We start from the raw sequence: 16,992 nt of genomic DNA on the forward strand, positions 1-16,992 counted from the left end.
ACCCTCACCCTCAGCCTAACCCTAACCCTAACACTAATCCTAACACTGAACCTCACCCTCACCCTGATCTTAACCCTAAAACTAAACCTCACCCTCATCGTCACCCCAACCATAACCCTAAGCCTATCCCTAACCCTCATCCTAACCCTAAACCTAACCCTCACTCTAACACATACCCTCACCTTAAACCTAACGCTATCCCTCACACTAACCCTCACCCTCTCCCTAAACCTCACCCTCACTCTAAACCTCACCCGAACCTTTACCCTCACCCTAACCCTAACCCTAAACCTACCCCTCACCCGAACCCTCACCCTAAACCTAATCCTCACCCTCACCCTAGCTCTCATCATATCCCTAACCCTATCCCTAACCCTATTCCTAACCCTCACCCTAACCTTCACCTCACCCTATCCCTAAACCTCATCCTAACCATAAACCTAACCCTAAACCCAACCCTCATCCTAACCCCCACCATAAATCTAAACCTAACCCTAACCCTGACCCTAACACTAACAATCAACCTAACCCTCAGCCTCACCCTAACCCTTAAACTCACAGTCACCCTATCCCTCACACTAACCCTAACCGTCACACTAACCCTAACCCTAATCCTCACCCTAACCCTAACCCTAAACCTAACTCTCACCATCACCTTAACCCTCACCCTATCCCTTAAACTCACACTCACCCAACCCTCACACTAAGCCAAAACCTAAACCTAACCCTAACCCTAACCCTCACCCTCACCCTCAAATTCACGCTCACCCTCAACCTTACCCTAACCCAAAACCTAACCCTAAACCTCACCCTAACCCTAACCCTCACACAACCTTAAACATAACCCTCACCCTTACCCTAACCCTAACAATAATCCTATCCCTAACCCTAAACTTCACCCTCACCCTCACGCTAACCTTCACCCTAATCCTAACCCTAACAATAACCCTAACCCAAACCCTCACCTTAACTCTAAAAGTAACCCCATCTCTCAGGCTAATCCTCATCCTAAACCTAAACCTAAACCTAAACCTCACCCTAACCCTAAACATCACCCTAACCCTCAACATCACCCTCACCCTCACCCTCAGCCTAACTCTAAACCTAACCCTAACCCTCACCCTCACACTAACAATAACCCTAATCCTCAGCCTCGCCCTAACCCTCACCCTAACCCTTACGCTCACCGTCATCCTACCCCTCACACTAACCCTAAACCTCACCCTAACCCTAATCCTCACACTAACCCTAAACCTAACCCTAACCCTTATCCTCACACTAACCCTCACCCTAACTCTAACCCAAAACCTGTCTCACCCGCACCCTAACCCTTAACCTCACGCTCACCCAAACCTCACACAAACCCGAAACCTCAACCTAACTGTAAACCTAACCCTCAACCTCACCCTAACCCTAACCATAATTCTAACCCGAATCCTCATCTTCACCCTCTCCCTTACCATAAACCTAACCCTCACCCTCAACGTCACCCTCACCCTCACCCTCACCCTAACCCAAATCCTAACACTAACCTTCACCCTAAACCTAACCTTCACCCTAAACTTAACCCTCACCCTCACCCTAACCCTAAACCTAACCCTAACCCTCACCCTAACCCTAACTTAACCCTAATGCTAACCCTAAAGCGCAACCTTACCCTAACACTTACCATCACTCTAAACCTAACCCTAAACCTAATCCTCACAATAATCCTAACCCTCACCCTCACGCTAATGCTAATCCTAACCCTAACAATAACCCTATTCCTAAACCTAATCCTACCCCTTATCCTCACCCTCACCCTCACCCTCACCCTAACCCTAAGCCTAACCCTAACAATAACCCTAACACTAACCCTAACCCTAACCCTCACCCTAACCCTTATTCTAACCCCACACCTCAGCCTAATCATCATACTAATCCTAAACTAAACCTCGCCAAAACCTTAAAGATTACCCTAAACTTAAACCTCACCCTCACCCTCAGCATATCCCTAACCCTAACCCTAACCCTATACCTAAACCTCACCCTATCCTCAACCCTCACCCTAACACTCACTCTAACACTTACCCTCACCCTAAGCCTAACCCTAACCCTCACCCTAACCAACACCTTAACCCTTACCCTCTCCCTAAAACTCACTCTCACCCTAAACTTCACCCTAAACCTTACCATCACCCTAGCCCTAACCCTAACTTCTCCCTAACCCTCATCCTAACACTAACCCTAACCCTAACCCTCACCCTAAACCTAACCCTAACCCTCACCCTCACCCTAACCCTAACCCTCAGCCTTACCCTCAGCCTTAGCCTAACCCTAACCCTAACCCTAATCCTAACCCTGAACCTCACCCTCACCCTGAACTTAACCCTAAAACTAACCCTCATCCTCATCGTCACCCCACCCCTAACCCTAACACTATCCCTAACCCTCATAATAACCCTAACCTTAACCCTCACTCTAAAACATACCCTCACCCTAATCCTAACGCTATCACTCACCCTAACCCTCACCTTAACCCTAACCCTCTCCCTAAACCTCACCCTCACCCTAAACCTAACCCTAACCCTCACCCTAATGCTAACCCTCACCCTTCCCCTCACCCTCATCCTAACCCTCACAGTCATCCTAACCCTAACCCACACCCTAACCCTCACACTCACCCTAACCGTCACCCTCACCATAACCCACACCCTCACCCTAAGTATCACCCTAACCCTAACCCTCACCCTAAACCTAACCCTAACCCTCACCCTAAGCCTCAGACTCACCATGACCCTCACCCTAAGCCTAACTGTAAACCTAACCCTAATTCTAAACCTAAACCTCTTTCTCACACTCATGCTAACCCGAACGCTAAACTAAACCCTAAACCTCACCATAGCCCTTACTCTCACCCTAACCCTAACCCTAATCCTCACACTAACCCTAAACCTAACCCTCACCCTAACCCTAACCCTAACCCTCACCCTCACCCTAACCCTAACCCTCAGCCTTACCCTCACCCTTAGCCTAACCCTAACCCTAACCCTAATCCTAACCCTGAACCTCACTCTCACCCTGAACCTAACCCTAAAATTAACCTTTACCCTCATCGTCACCCCAGCCCTAACCCTATTCCGAACCCTCATCCTAACCCTAACCCTAACCCTCACTCTCACACATACCCTCACACTAATCCTAATGCTATCTCTCACCCTAAACCTCACCTTAACCTTAACCCTCCCCCTAAACCTCACCCTCACCCTAAACCTCACCCAAAACCTTTCCCTCACCCTAACCCTAACCCTAAACCTACCCCTCACCCGAACCCTCATCCTAACCCTAACTCTCACCCTAACCCTAACTCTAACCCTAACACTCACGTTCACCCTAGCCCTCATCCTAACACTATTCCTAACCCTAACCCTCACCCTATCCCTCAAACTAAACCTAACCCTCACTCTAAGACTAACAATAAACTTAACCCTCAGCCTCACCCTGACCCTCACCTTAACTCTTACACTCACCGTCACCCTACCCCTCACACTAATCCTAACCCTCACCCAAACCCTAAACTTCACACTAACCCTAAACCTAACCCTAACCCTTACCCTCACACTAATACCTACCCTAACGCTAACACTAACCCTAAGTCTCACCCTCACCCTAACCCTCACCCTAACCCTTACCTTCACGCTCAGCCAACCCTCACACTAACCGTAACCGTCAACCGAATGGTAAACCTAACCCTCAACCTAACCCTAACCCTAACCCTAATCCTAAAACGGAACCTCACCCTCACCCTGAACCTAACCTTGAAACTAACCCTCACCCTCACCGTCACCCTAACCCTAAACCTAACCGGATCCCTAACCCTCACCCTAACACTAACCCTCACCCTAACACTCACCCTAACACATTCCCTCACCCTAATCCTAAACCTAACCCTCATCCTAACCCTAACCCTCTCCCTAAACCTCATCCTCACCCTAAAACTCATCCTAAACTTTACCCTTACCCTAAACGTACCCCTCAAGCGAACCCTCACCCTATCCTAACCATCAACCTAACACTAACCCTAACCCTAAGACTCACCCTCACCCTAGCCCGCATCCTAACCCTAATCCTAACCCTAACCCTCACCCTAACCCTCACCCTCAACATCACCCTAACCCTCACCCTCACCTTAACCCTCACCCTCACCCTAACCCTCATCATAAACATAACCCTAACCCTAACCCCATCCCTCACCCTAACCCCCACCGTAACCCTTAACCTAACCCTAACCCTCAACCTAACCCTTACCTCACCATACCCATACCTCTCACACTAAACCTAAACCTCCCTATAACCCTAACCCTAACCCTAACCCTGACACTAACCCTTATGCTAATCCTAATCCTAACCTTAAGCCTAAGCCTCACCCTCAACCTAACCCTCACCCTAACCCTTACTCTAACACTAACCCTAAACCTAACCCTCAATCTCAGCCTCACCCTAACACTAAAGCTAACCGTAAACCTCACCCTCACCCTAACCCTAAACCTAACGCTGGCCCTAAACCTCACCCTAACGAAAACCCTAAAGCTCAACCTCAAACTAGCCCTCACACGAACCCTAATCCTAACACTAACAATCAAACTAACCCTAACCCTCACCCTCATCATAACCCTTACCCTAATCCTCAACCTAACCCTAAACTTAAACCGAACCCTAACTCTAAACCCAACCCTAACACTAGCCCTCACCCTCACCCTAACCCTCACCCTTACCGTAACACTCACCCTCACCCTAACCCTAACCCTAACCCTAAAACTAAACTTCACCGTAAAGCTAACACTAAAACTCAACCTCAAACTAGCCCTCACCCTAACCCTAATCCTAACCCTAACCCTCATCCTAACCCTCACCCTAACACTAACCCTAAACTTCACCCTCATCCTAACCCTAATACTAACACTAACCCTCAACCTAACCCTAACCCTCACCCTCACCGTAACCCTTACCCTAACCCTAAACCTAACCCTAAACTTAACCCTAATCCTAACCCTCTCCCTAACCCTAAAACTCACCCTTACCGTAACCCTAACCCTCAACCTCACCCTAACCCTCAGCCTACACCTAAGCCTAACCCTACACCTAACCCTAACACACACACTCACCCTCAACCTAATCCTAATCCTATCCCTAACCCTAACCTCAACCCTCCCCCTAACTCTCACCCTAACCATAACCCTAACCCTCACCCTAAGCCTAACTATAAACCTAAACCTCACCCAAACCCTAAATATAACCCTAACCTCAACCTAACTCTAACCCTAACCCTCACCCTCACCGTAACCATAACCCTAAACCTAACCGTAACAATAATCCTAACCCTAATCCTAACACTCACACTTACCATAACACTCACCCTAACCCATATCCTAAACCTAACACTTACCCTCATCCTAACACTAACCCTAACCCTAAAACAAACTCTCACACTAACCCTAAACCTAACCCTAACCCTAAACCTCAACCTAACCCTATCCCTATCCCTAGCCCTGATCCTAACCCTCATCCTAGCCCTCAGCCTTACCCTAATCCTAACCCTAAACCTTAATCTAATCCTCGCCCTAGCACTAACACTAACACTCACTCTAACCCGAAGCCTAACCCTAAAACTAACCCAAACTCTCACCCTAAATCTCACCCTCATCCTAAACCTAAGTGTAAACCTAACCCTAAACCTAAACGTCATTCTAAACCTAACCCTAACTCTCACCCTCAGTGTTACTGTAACCTAACCCTAACCCTAACCCTAACAATAACCCTAACCCTAACCCTAACCGTAACCCTCACCCTTACCCTAAACTTAACTGAACCCTAACTCTCACCCTAACCCTAACCTAACACTCACCCTTACCCTAACCCTCACCCTTACCCTCACCCTCAGCCTAAACCTAAGCCTAACCCTAAACCCAACCCTAACCCTCACACTCACCCTAACACTTACCCTAATCCTAATCCAAACCCTAAGCCTAACCCTCACCCTCAACCTAACCCTCAACCTAACCCTAACTCTAACACTTACCCTAACCATAACCCTCAACCTCAGTCTCAACCTAACTCTAAATCTAACCCTAAACCGCAACCTCACACTAACCCTAAGCCTAAACCTCAACCTAACCCTAATCCTAAACCTCACCCTCAGCCTAGCCCTCACCCTAAACCTAATCCCATCCCTAACTCTCATCCTATCCCTCACCCTAATAATAACCCTAACCCTCACCCTCACCCTAACTCTAATCCTAACCCTAACCCTCAAACTAACCCTAACTCTCACCCTCACCGTAACCCTTACCCTAACCCTCACCCTAACCCTAAACTTAACCCGAACCCTAACTCTCAACCTAACCCTAACCCTAACCCTCACCCTAACCCTCACCCTTACACTAAACATCACCGTTAGCCAACCCTCACGTTTACCGTTACCATCACCCCCACCCTAACACTCACCCTAACCCTACACACTCAACCTCACCCTCATCCTAACCCTAACTCTAACACTAACCCTAACCCGAACGTTAATACTTAAACTCAACCTCAACCTCAGCTTAAACTTAAGGCTAACCCTAACCCTCACACTCACCCTAACCCTAACCCTAATCCTAATCCTAACCCTAACCCTAACCATCACCCTCTCCCTCAGCCTCAACCTAACCCTAATTCTAACCCTAAACCTCAACCTCACCCTTACTCGAAGGCTAACCCTAACCCTAACCCTAATTCTCCCTCTAACTTTCACCCTAACCCTAACCCTAACCTCAACCTTAACCTCAACCTAACCCTCACCCTAAACCTAACTCTAACCCTAAACCTCACACTCACTGTAACCCTCACTCTAACCCTAACCCAAAGTCTAAACCTTACCCTAACGCTTAACCTAAACCTCAACCTCAAACTAGCCCTCACCCTAACCCTAATCCTAACCCTAACCCTCATCCTAATCCTCACCCTAACACTAACCCTAACCTTCACCCTCACGCTAACCCTAATCCTAACACTAACCCTCAACCTAACCCTAACCCTCACCCTCACCATAACCCTTACCTAACCCTCGACCTAACCCTAAACTTAACCCGAACCCTAAAGCTCACCCCAACCCTAACCATAACCCTCACCCTAACCCTAACCCTCACCCTTACCGTAACCCTCATCCTCAGCCTAACCCTCACCTTTAACCTTACCAACACCCTCACCATAAACCTAACCTTAACCCTAAACCTCAACCTAACACTAACCCTCACCCTCACCCTCAAAATTACCATAATTCTACCCCTAAACATAACAATAACACTTACTCTAAGCCTAAAACTAACCGTAACCATAACCATAACACTCACCCTCACCCTCACCCTCAGCCTAAACCTAAGCCGAACCCTAACACTAACACTCACCATAATCCTACGCTAACCCTAACCCTAACCCTAGCCCTAACCCTAAATCTAACCCTATACTTAACCCTAATCCTCAGCCTCACCCTCACCCTAACCCAAACCCTAACCCTAACCCTCAGCCTTACCCTAAGCCTAACCTTAATCACACTCACCCTCACCCTAACCCTAATCCTATACCTAACCCTATCCCTAACCCTAACCCTCACCCTAACACTCAACCTAACATTTACCGTCACCCTAACCCTAACCCTCATCCTAACCATAACCCTCACCCTTAACCTAACCCTCACCCTACCACTTAACGTCACCCTAAAACTAACCCTAATCTTAAAACTAACCCTAACCCTCACCCTCATCCTAGCCCTCACCCTAACCCTAATTCTAACCCTCAACCTCCACCTAAACCTGATCCACATCCTCACCCTAAACCTCACACTAACTCGAACACTAATCTTCAATCTAACTCTCATCCTATCCCTAACCCTAAACCTTACATTAACCCTAAAACTTACCCTAACCCTCACTCTTATCTTAACCCTCAACCTCAGCTTAAACCTCACCTTTACGTTTACCATCATCCTCACCCTAACCCTCACCCTAACCCTAAACCTCATCCTAACCCTCACCATAACCGTAAACTTAACCATCAACTTAACCCTAATCCTCACCATCAACCACACGATCAGCATAACCCTAAGCCTAAGCTTAACCCTTACCCTAACTCTCACCCTCATCCTAGATCTCACCCTAACCCTAATCCTAATCCAAACCCTCATCCTAACCCTCACCCTAGCCCCAACCCTAACCTAATCTTCACACCCACCCTCACCCTCAGCATAACCTTAAGCCTAAGCCTAAGCCTTACCCTAACCCGAGCCCTCACACTTAACGTAATCCTAAACATCACCCTAACCCTAATCCTCACCCCAACCCTCACCCTCAGCCTAACCATAAGACTAAGCCTAGCCCTAAACCTAAACCTCAACCTAACCCTCATCCTAACCTTAACCCAAACACTAACCCTAACCCTAACCCTCGACCTAACACTCACCTTAACCCTAAATCTAACCCTAAACCTCACCCTCACCCTAATCCTAAGCCTAACCTTAACCCTAACCCTCACACTCACCCTCACCCTAACCATAATCCTAAACCTAACCCTATCCCTAACACTAACCCTCACCCTAACCCTCACACTCACCCTCATCATAACTCTAAACCTCACCCTAACCATAACTCTAACCCTAACCCTAACCATAATCATAACCCTCACAGCCAACTTAACCCTAACTATAACACTAACAATAACCCTAACACTAACCCTAACCCTAACCCTCATACCCACCCTGAAACTCAGCTTAACCCTAAGCCTAACCCTAACCCTAACCCTAACCCTCAACATGACACTAACCCTAACCCTAATATAAAAACCTAACCCTAACCCTAATCCTAAACCTAAACCTAATCCTCAACCCACCCACATCCTAACCCAAACCCTAACCCTAACCCTCACCCTAACACTAACTCTAATCCTAAACCTCACCCTCACCCTAACCCTAACCCTAAACCTAACCCTAAACCACACCCTAACCCTAACCCTCACCCTCAACCTCAACCTCAACGTAACTCTAAACCTAACCCTAACACTAACCCTAACCCTAACCTAACCCAAAACCTAACCCTAATCCTCAGCCTCACCCTCAAACTAACCCAAACCCTAACCCTAACCCTCACCCTAACTCTAAGCCTAACCTTAACCCTAAACCTCCCACTCACTCTCACCCTAACCCTAAACCTAAACCTAACCCTATCCCTAACCCTTACCCTAATCCTAACTCTAAACCACAATCTAACCTTCACCCTAACCCGAACCCTAACCCTCACCCTCATGCTCGGCCTAAGCCTAAGCCTAAGCCTAAGCCTAACCCTAACCCTAACTCTCACCCTAGTCCTAACACTAACACTAACCCTAAGTCTAACCCTAAATCTCACCCTCATCCTAACCTTAACTCTAACCCTAACACTAAAACTAAACCTCATCCTAACACTAACCTTAACCCTAACCCTAACCCTAACCCTAACCCTAACCCTAACAATAACCCTAACCCTAACCGTCACCCTCAACCTCACCATAACCCTCACCCTAACACTAACCCTCACACTGATACTTACCCTCAACCTAACATAAACCCAAAAGCTAACACTAACGCTCACACTAACCCTCAGCATCACCCTAACCGTAAACCTCACCCTAACAAAAACCCTAACCCTCATCTTCACCCTAAACCTCGCAATAACCCTAACCCTAATCCTCAATCTAACCCTCACCCTCACCCTAAGCCTAACACTAACACTCACCCTAACCCTAAACCTCACACTTACTATAACCCTCATCCTCAGCCTAACCCTCAAATTTACCTTTACCTTCAATCCCACCCTAACCCTCACCCTAACCCTAACTCTACCCCTAAACCTCACCCTCACCTTAACCCTAACTCTAACCCTAACACTAAAACTAAACTTCACCCTAACACTAACCATAACTCTCACCCTCACACTCAAAGAAACCCTAACCCTAACCCTAACCCTAACAATAACACTAACCCTAAACCTCACCCTAACCATAAACCTAAACCTAAACCTAATCCTCACCCCAACACTTAACCTCACCCTAACACTAACCCTAACCCAAACACTAACCCTCACACTAACCCTAAACCTCACCTAATCCTAAACCTCACCATCACCCTAACCATAACACTCACATTCACCCTAGCCCTCACACTAACCCTACTTCTAAACCTGACCCTCACCCTAACCCTAACCCTCATCCTCACCCTAAACCTCACACTAACCCTAACCCTAATACTCAATCTAACCCTCACCCTGACCCTAACACTAACCCTTACCCTAACCCTAAACCTAACACTAACCCTCAGCCTAACCCTCAACCTCAGCCTAAACCTCACCTTTACCATTACCATCCTCACCCTAACCCTCACCCTAAATCTAATCCTCACCCTCACCGTAACCATAACCCTCAACTTAACCGTCACCCTAACCCTAACTCTAACCCTAATCCTTAATCTAACACTAACCCTAAACCTCACCCTCAACCTAGCCCTCACCCTATCCCTAATCCTCATTCTTACCCTCACCCTAAACCTAACCTTAACCCTTACCCTAACCCTAATCCTAACCCTAAACCTCAACCTAACCCTAACACTCAAGCTCACCATAAACCTAACCCTAAACCTCACCCTAACTCTAAACTAAATCAAACCCTAACTCTCACCGTAAACCTAACCCTAAGCCTCATTCTCAACCTCACCCTCAGCCTAACCTTACACCTAAGCCTAAACCTAACCCTCACACTCACCCTAAACCTTATGCTAATCCTAATCCTAACCTTAAGCCTAACCCTCACTCTCAACCTAATCCTCACCCTAATTCTAAATCTAACATTAACCCTAACCCTAACCTTCAATCTCAGCCTCAAACTAACCCTAACTCTAACCGAAAACCTCACCCTAACCCTAACCCTAACCCTAACACTAAACCTCACCCTAACGCTAACCCTAAAGCTCAACCTCAAACTAGGCCTCACCCTAACCCTAATCTTAACCCTAACCCTCATCCTAACCCTCACCCTATCACTAACCCGAACCTTTACTCTCACCCTAACCCTAATCCTAACACTAACCCTCACCCTAACCCTAACACTCATCCTCACCGTAACCCTTACCCTAAACCTCAACATAACCCTAAACTTAACCTGAAACCTAACTCTCACCCCAACCCTTACTGTAACCCTCACCCTCAGCCTAACCCTTACCTTTAACATTTCCGACCCCCTCACCCTAAACCTAACTCTAACCCTAACCCTAAACCTAAACCTCACCCTCACCCTCACCTCACGATCAACCTCATCATAACTCTAACCCTAAACCTAACAATAACACTTACACTAACCCTAACCCTCACCCTAACCCCAACCATAACCCTCACCCTCAGCGTCAAACTCATCCTAAACGTAAGCCTACGCCTAACCCTTACCCTAACCGTCGCCATAATCCTAACCCTAACCCTAAATCTAACCCTAACCCTAACCCTAAACCTAACCCTAAATCCAAACCTAATCCTCAGCCTCACCCTCACCCTGACCCAAACCCTAAAACTAACCCTCACCCTAACCCTAAGCCTATCCTTAACCCTAACCCTCACACTCACCCTCAACCTAATTATAATCCTAAACCTAACCCTATCCCTAACACTAACCCTCAGCCTAACACTCACCATAACATTTACCCTCACCCTAACCCTAACCCTCACACTAACTATAACCCTCACCTTAACCCTAACCCTCACCCTACCACTTACGGTCACCCTAACACTAACCCTAACTCTAAAACTAACCCTCACACTAACCCTAACCCTCACCCTCACCCTAGCCCTCACCCTAACCCTAATTCTAACCCTCACCCTCACCCTAAACCTGACCCTCATCCTCACACTAAACCTCACACTAACCCTAACACTAATCCTCAATCTAACCCTCATCCTATACCTAATCCTAACCCTTACACTAACCCTAAACCTAACCCTAACCCTCACCCTTATCTTAACCCTCACCCTCAGCATAAACCTCACATTTACCCTTACCATCATCCTCACCCTATCCTCACCCTAACTCTAAACCTCATCCCAACCCTCACCCTAACCGTAAACCTAACCATCACGCTAACCCTAACCCTCACCCTCAACCTCACCCTCAGCCTAACCCTAAGCCTAAGCTAAGTCTTACCCTAACCCTCACCCTCACCCGAGCCCTCAGCCTTACCCTAATCCTAACGATCACCCTAACCCTAATCCTCACCCCCACACTCACCCTCAGCCTAACCCTAACCCAAACCCTAAACCTCCCCTTAACCCTAACCCTAATCCTAAACCTCAACCTAACCCTAAACCTAAACCTAACACTCACCCTAACCCTAACGCTAACCGTCACCCTTAGCCTAACCCTCACGTTTACCCTTTCTGTCACCCCCACCCTAAACCTCACCCTAATCCTAACAATCAACCTAACACTCACCCTAACCCTAACTCTACCCCTGAACCTCACCCTCACCCTAACCCTAACTCTAACACTAATCCTAACACTAAACCACATCCTAACGCTAACCCTAACCCCCAAACTAACGCTAACACTCACCCTCACCCACACCCTCAGCCTAAACCTAAGGCTATCTCTAACCCTCACACTCCCCCTCTCCCTAACCCTAATCCTAATTCTAACCCTAACCCCAATACACAACCTCACTCTAACCCTCACCCTAACCCTAACTCTAACACTAACACTAAGCCAAACCCTCACCCTAACACTCACCCTAACCCTATCTCTAACCCTAAACCTCTAACTCACACTGACCCTAACTCTAACCCTAAACCTCACGCTAACCCTAACCATAAACCTCAACTTCTCCCTAGCCCTCACCCTAACCCTAATCCTAAACCTAACCTTCATCCTAACCCTCACACTAACCCTAACCCTAACACTCACCCGAACCCTAACCCTCCCCCTCAACCTAACCCTCAGCCTAAACCTAAGCCTAACCCTAAACCTAAGCCTAACCCTAAACCTAACACTAACCCACCCACTCACCCTCAACCTAACCCTAATCCTAACCATAACTCTAAGACTTAACCTCACCCTAATCCTAAAACTAAAACTAACCCTAAACCTAACCCTCATCCTTAACCCTCACCTGAACCCTAACTCTAACCCTACACCTCACACTCACCCTAACCCTAACTCTAACCCTAACCTTAACCCTAAACCTCCCCTAAATCTAACCCTCATCATGACCCTCACCGTAACCCTAACCCTAAACCTCACAAAAACCCTAAAACTAACCCTAAACGTCACCCTAACCATAACCCCCAACCTAACACTAACCCTCACGCTAACACTTACCCTCACACTAACACTAACCCTAACTCTAACACTAACCCTGACAGTAACACTAACTCTCACCCTAACCCTAAACCTAACCCTCACCCTAACCCTAACACTCAGCCTCACCCTAGTCCCCATCCCAAACTTAATTCTAACCGTAACCCACACCCTAACCTTAACCCTCATCCTCACACTAAACCTCACACTAACCCTAACCCTAATCCTCAATCTATCCCTCACCCTCACCCTATCACTCACCCTAACCCTAACCCTCATCCAAATACTCACCCTAACCCTAACCCTATCCATCTCCCTAACCCTAAACCTCACCCACACCCTCACCCTAGCCCTCACCCTAAACCGATTCCTAAACCTAAACATCATCATAACCCTCACCCGAGCCCTAATCCTAAACATCACCCAAAACCTATTCCTAACCCCCAAGATCACCCTCAGCCTAACCCTAAGCCTAAGCCTATCCCTAGCCATAACCCTCACCCTCAGCCTCACCCTCACTGCAAACTTAACCCAAAACATAACACTAAAAAAACCCTAATTTAAACCATAACCCTAACCCTAATCCTCATCCCACCCTCACCCCCAGCCAAACCATAACCCTAACACTAACCCTCTCAATGAAAGCCTAACCCTAACACTAACCCTAACCCAAAACCTCACCATAACCTTAATCCTAATCCTAAACCTCATCCTCACCCTCACCCTAACCCAAACTCTAAACTTAACCCTCACCCTAAACCTAAGCCTAACCCTAACCCTCACCCTAACCCTCACCCTAGCCCTAATCCTAACCCTAATGCTAACCCTAAACCTCATCCTAACCCTCACCCTAACCCTAACCCTAACCCTCACCCTAACCCTAACCTTAACCCTCAACTTCATTCTCGGACTAAGCCTAACCCTTAGCCTAATCCTAAACCTAAACCTCACCGTAACCCTAATTGTAACACTAAGGCTAACTCTAACCCTAAACCTCACTCTCACCTTAACCCTAACTCTAACCCTAACCCTAAACCTAACCCTCATCCTAAACCAAAACATAACCTTCACTCACCCTCACTATAACTGTAACTCTAACCCTAACCCTAAAAATAATCCCAACCTTCACCCGAACCATAACCCTCACCTTAACCCAAACCCTCACCCTAACAAATACCCTCAACCTAACACTAACAGTAACCCTAACACTAACCCTCACACTAACCCGAATCCTAACCCTACGCCTCAACCTAACCCTCACCCTCACACTAAACCTAACACTAACCCTAAACTTAACCCTCACCCTAACCCTCCCCATAAAACTATATCTAACCCTAAATCTCACCCTCAACTTAACCCTAACCATAACCATAACCATAAACCCCACCATAACCCTAACCCAAACCCTCAGCAATACTCTCACCCTCACCATAAATCTAAACATAACACTAACAATAACACTAACCATAACCCTAAACATAACCCTAAACCTAAGCCTAACCCTAATCCTAACACTCACCCTCACCCTAACCCTAATCCTAACCCTAAACCTCACCCTAACACTAACCCTCACCCTCACCCAAAACCTAGCACTAACCCTAACCCTAACCCTAAGCCTAATCTTCATCCTAACCCTCACCCTAACCCTAACATTAACCCACACCCGCAACCTTACCCTCACCCTCACCGTAAATCTAACCCTAACCCTAACAATAACACTAACCCAAACCCAAACCATCACGCTAACCGTAATCCTCACCCCCACCCTCACCCTAAGCCTAAGCCTAACACTCACACTAACCCTCATACTCACCCTCACCCTAACCCTAATCCTAAACCTAAACCTATCCCTAAACCTCAACCTAACCCTAAACCTCCCCCTAACCCTAACACTAAACCTAACCCTAACCCTCACCCTAACCCTCCCCCTCACCCTAACTCTAACCCTAAACCTCACCCTCACCCTAACCCTAACCCTTACCCTAAAACTCACTCTAAACCTCACCCTAACCAAAACCCTCATCCTCACCCTCAACCTCACCGTAACTCTAACCCTAAAACTAACATTAATACTAACCCTAACCCTAACACTAAACCTGACCCTAACAATAACCCTCACCCTCAGCCTCAGCCTCACCGCAAACTTATCCCTAATCATAACACTAACAATAAACCAAACCCTAACCCTAACCCTAAACCTAACCCGGACCCGCACCCTCAGCCTCACCCTCAGCCTAACCCTAGGCCTAAGCCTAACCCTAACCCTAACCCTCACCATAATCCTAACCTTAACCCTAAACCTAACCCTAACCCTAACCCTAAACCTCAGCCTCACCTACACCCTTACCCAAACCCTAACCCTAACCGTCAGCCTAACCCTAAGCCTAAACCTAACCCTAACCCTAACCCTAACACTTACCCTCACCCTAACACTAACCCTAACTCTCACACTAACCCTCACAGTAACCCAAACTCTCACCCTAACCCTAAACCTCACCCTAACCCTAACCCTCATCCTCACTCTAAACCTCACACTAACCCTAACCCTAATCCTCAATCTATCCCTCACCCTCACCCTAACTCTCACCCTAAACCTAACCCTCATCCAAACACTCACCCTAAACCTAACCCTATCCATCACCCTAACCCTAAAACTCACCCTCACACTCACCCTCAGCCTAAACCTAAGCCTAAGCCAAAGCCTAACATTAACACTCACCCTCACCCTAGCCCTCACCCTAAAACTAATCTTAACCCTAACCCTCATCATAACCCTCACCCTAACCCTAATCCTAACCATCATCCAAAACCTATTCCTAACATCCAAGATCACCCTCAGTCTAACCATAAGCCTAAGCCTAACCGTAGCCATAACCCTCACCCTCAGCCTCACCCTCACTGCAAACTTAATCCAAAACATAACACTAAAAATAACCCTAATTTAAACCCTAACCCTAACCCTAATCCTCACCGCACCCTCCCATTCAGCCTAAACCTAAGCCTAACCCTAGGCCTAACCCTAACCTTCACTGTTACCCTAACCCTAACCCTAAACCTAAACCTAACCCGAAACCTAAACCTAGTCCTCAGCCTCACCCTCACCCTAACCCAAACCCCAACCCTAACCCTTACCCTAACCCTAAACCTCACTGTCACCCTCACAGTAACCGTAACCCTAAACCTAACCCTAACAATAGCCCTAACCCTAATATTAACCCTCATCCTAACCATAATCCTCACGCTAACCCAAACCCTCACCCTAACACTTAACCTCACCCTAACACTAACCCTAACCCTAAAATTAACCCTCACACTAACCCTAACCCTAACCCTAAACCTAAACCTAACCCGAAACCTAAACCTAGTCCTCAGCCTCACCCTCACCCTAACCCAAACCCCAACCCTAACCCTTACCCTAACCCTAAACCTCACTGTCACCCTCACAGTAACCGTAAACCTAAACCTAACCCTAACAATAGCCCTAACCCTAATATTAACCCTCATCCTAACCATAATCCTCATGCTAACCCAAACCCTCACCCTAACACTTAACCTCACCCTAACACTAACCCTAACCCTAACATTAACCCTCACACTAACCCTAACCCTATCCCT

This window comes from Dipodomys merriami, unplaced genomic scaffold, assembly GCF_024711535.1.
Source record: "Dipodomys merriami isolate MVZ:Mamm:240054 unplaced genomic scaffold, mDipMer1.0.p SCAF_118, whole genome shotgun sequence".
Lineage (NCBI taxonomy): Eukaryota > Metazoa > Chordata > Mammalia > Rodentia > Heteromyidae > Dipodomys > Dipodomys merriami.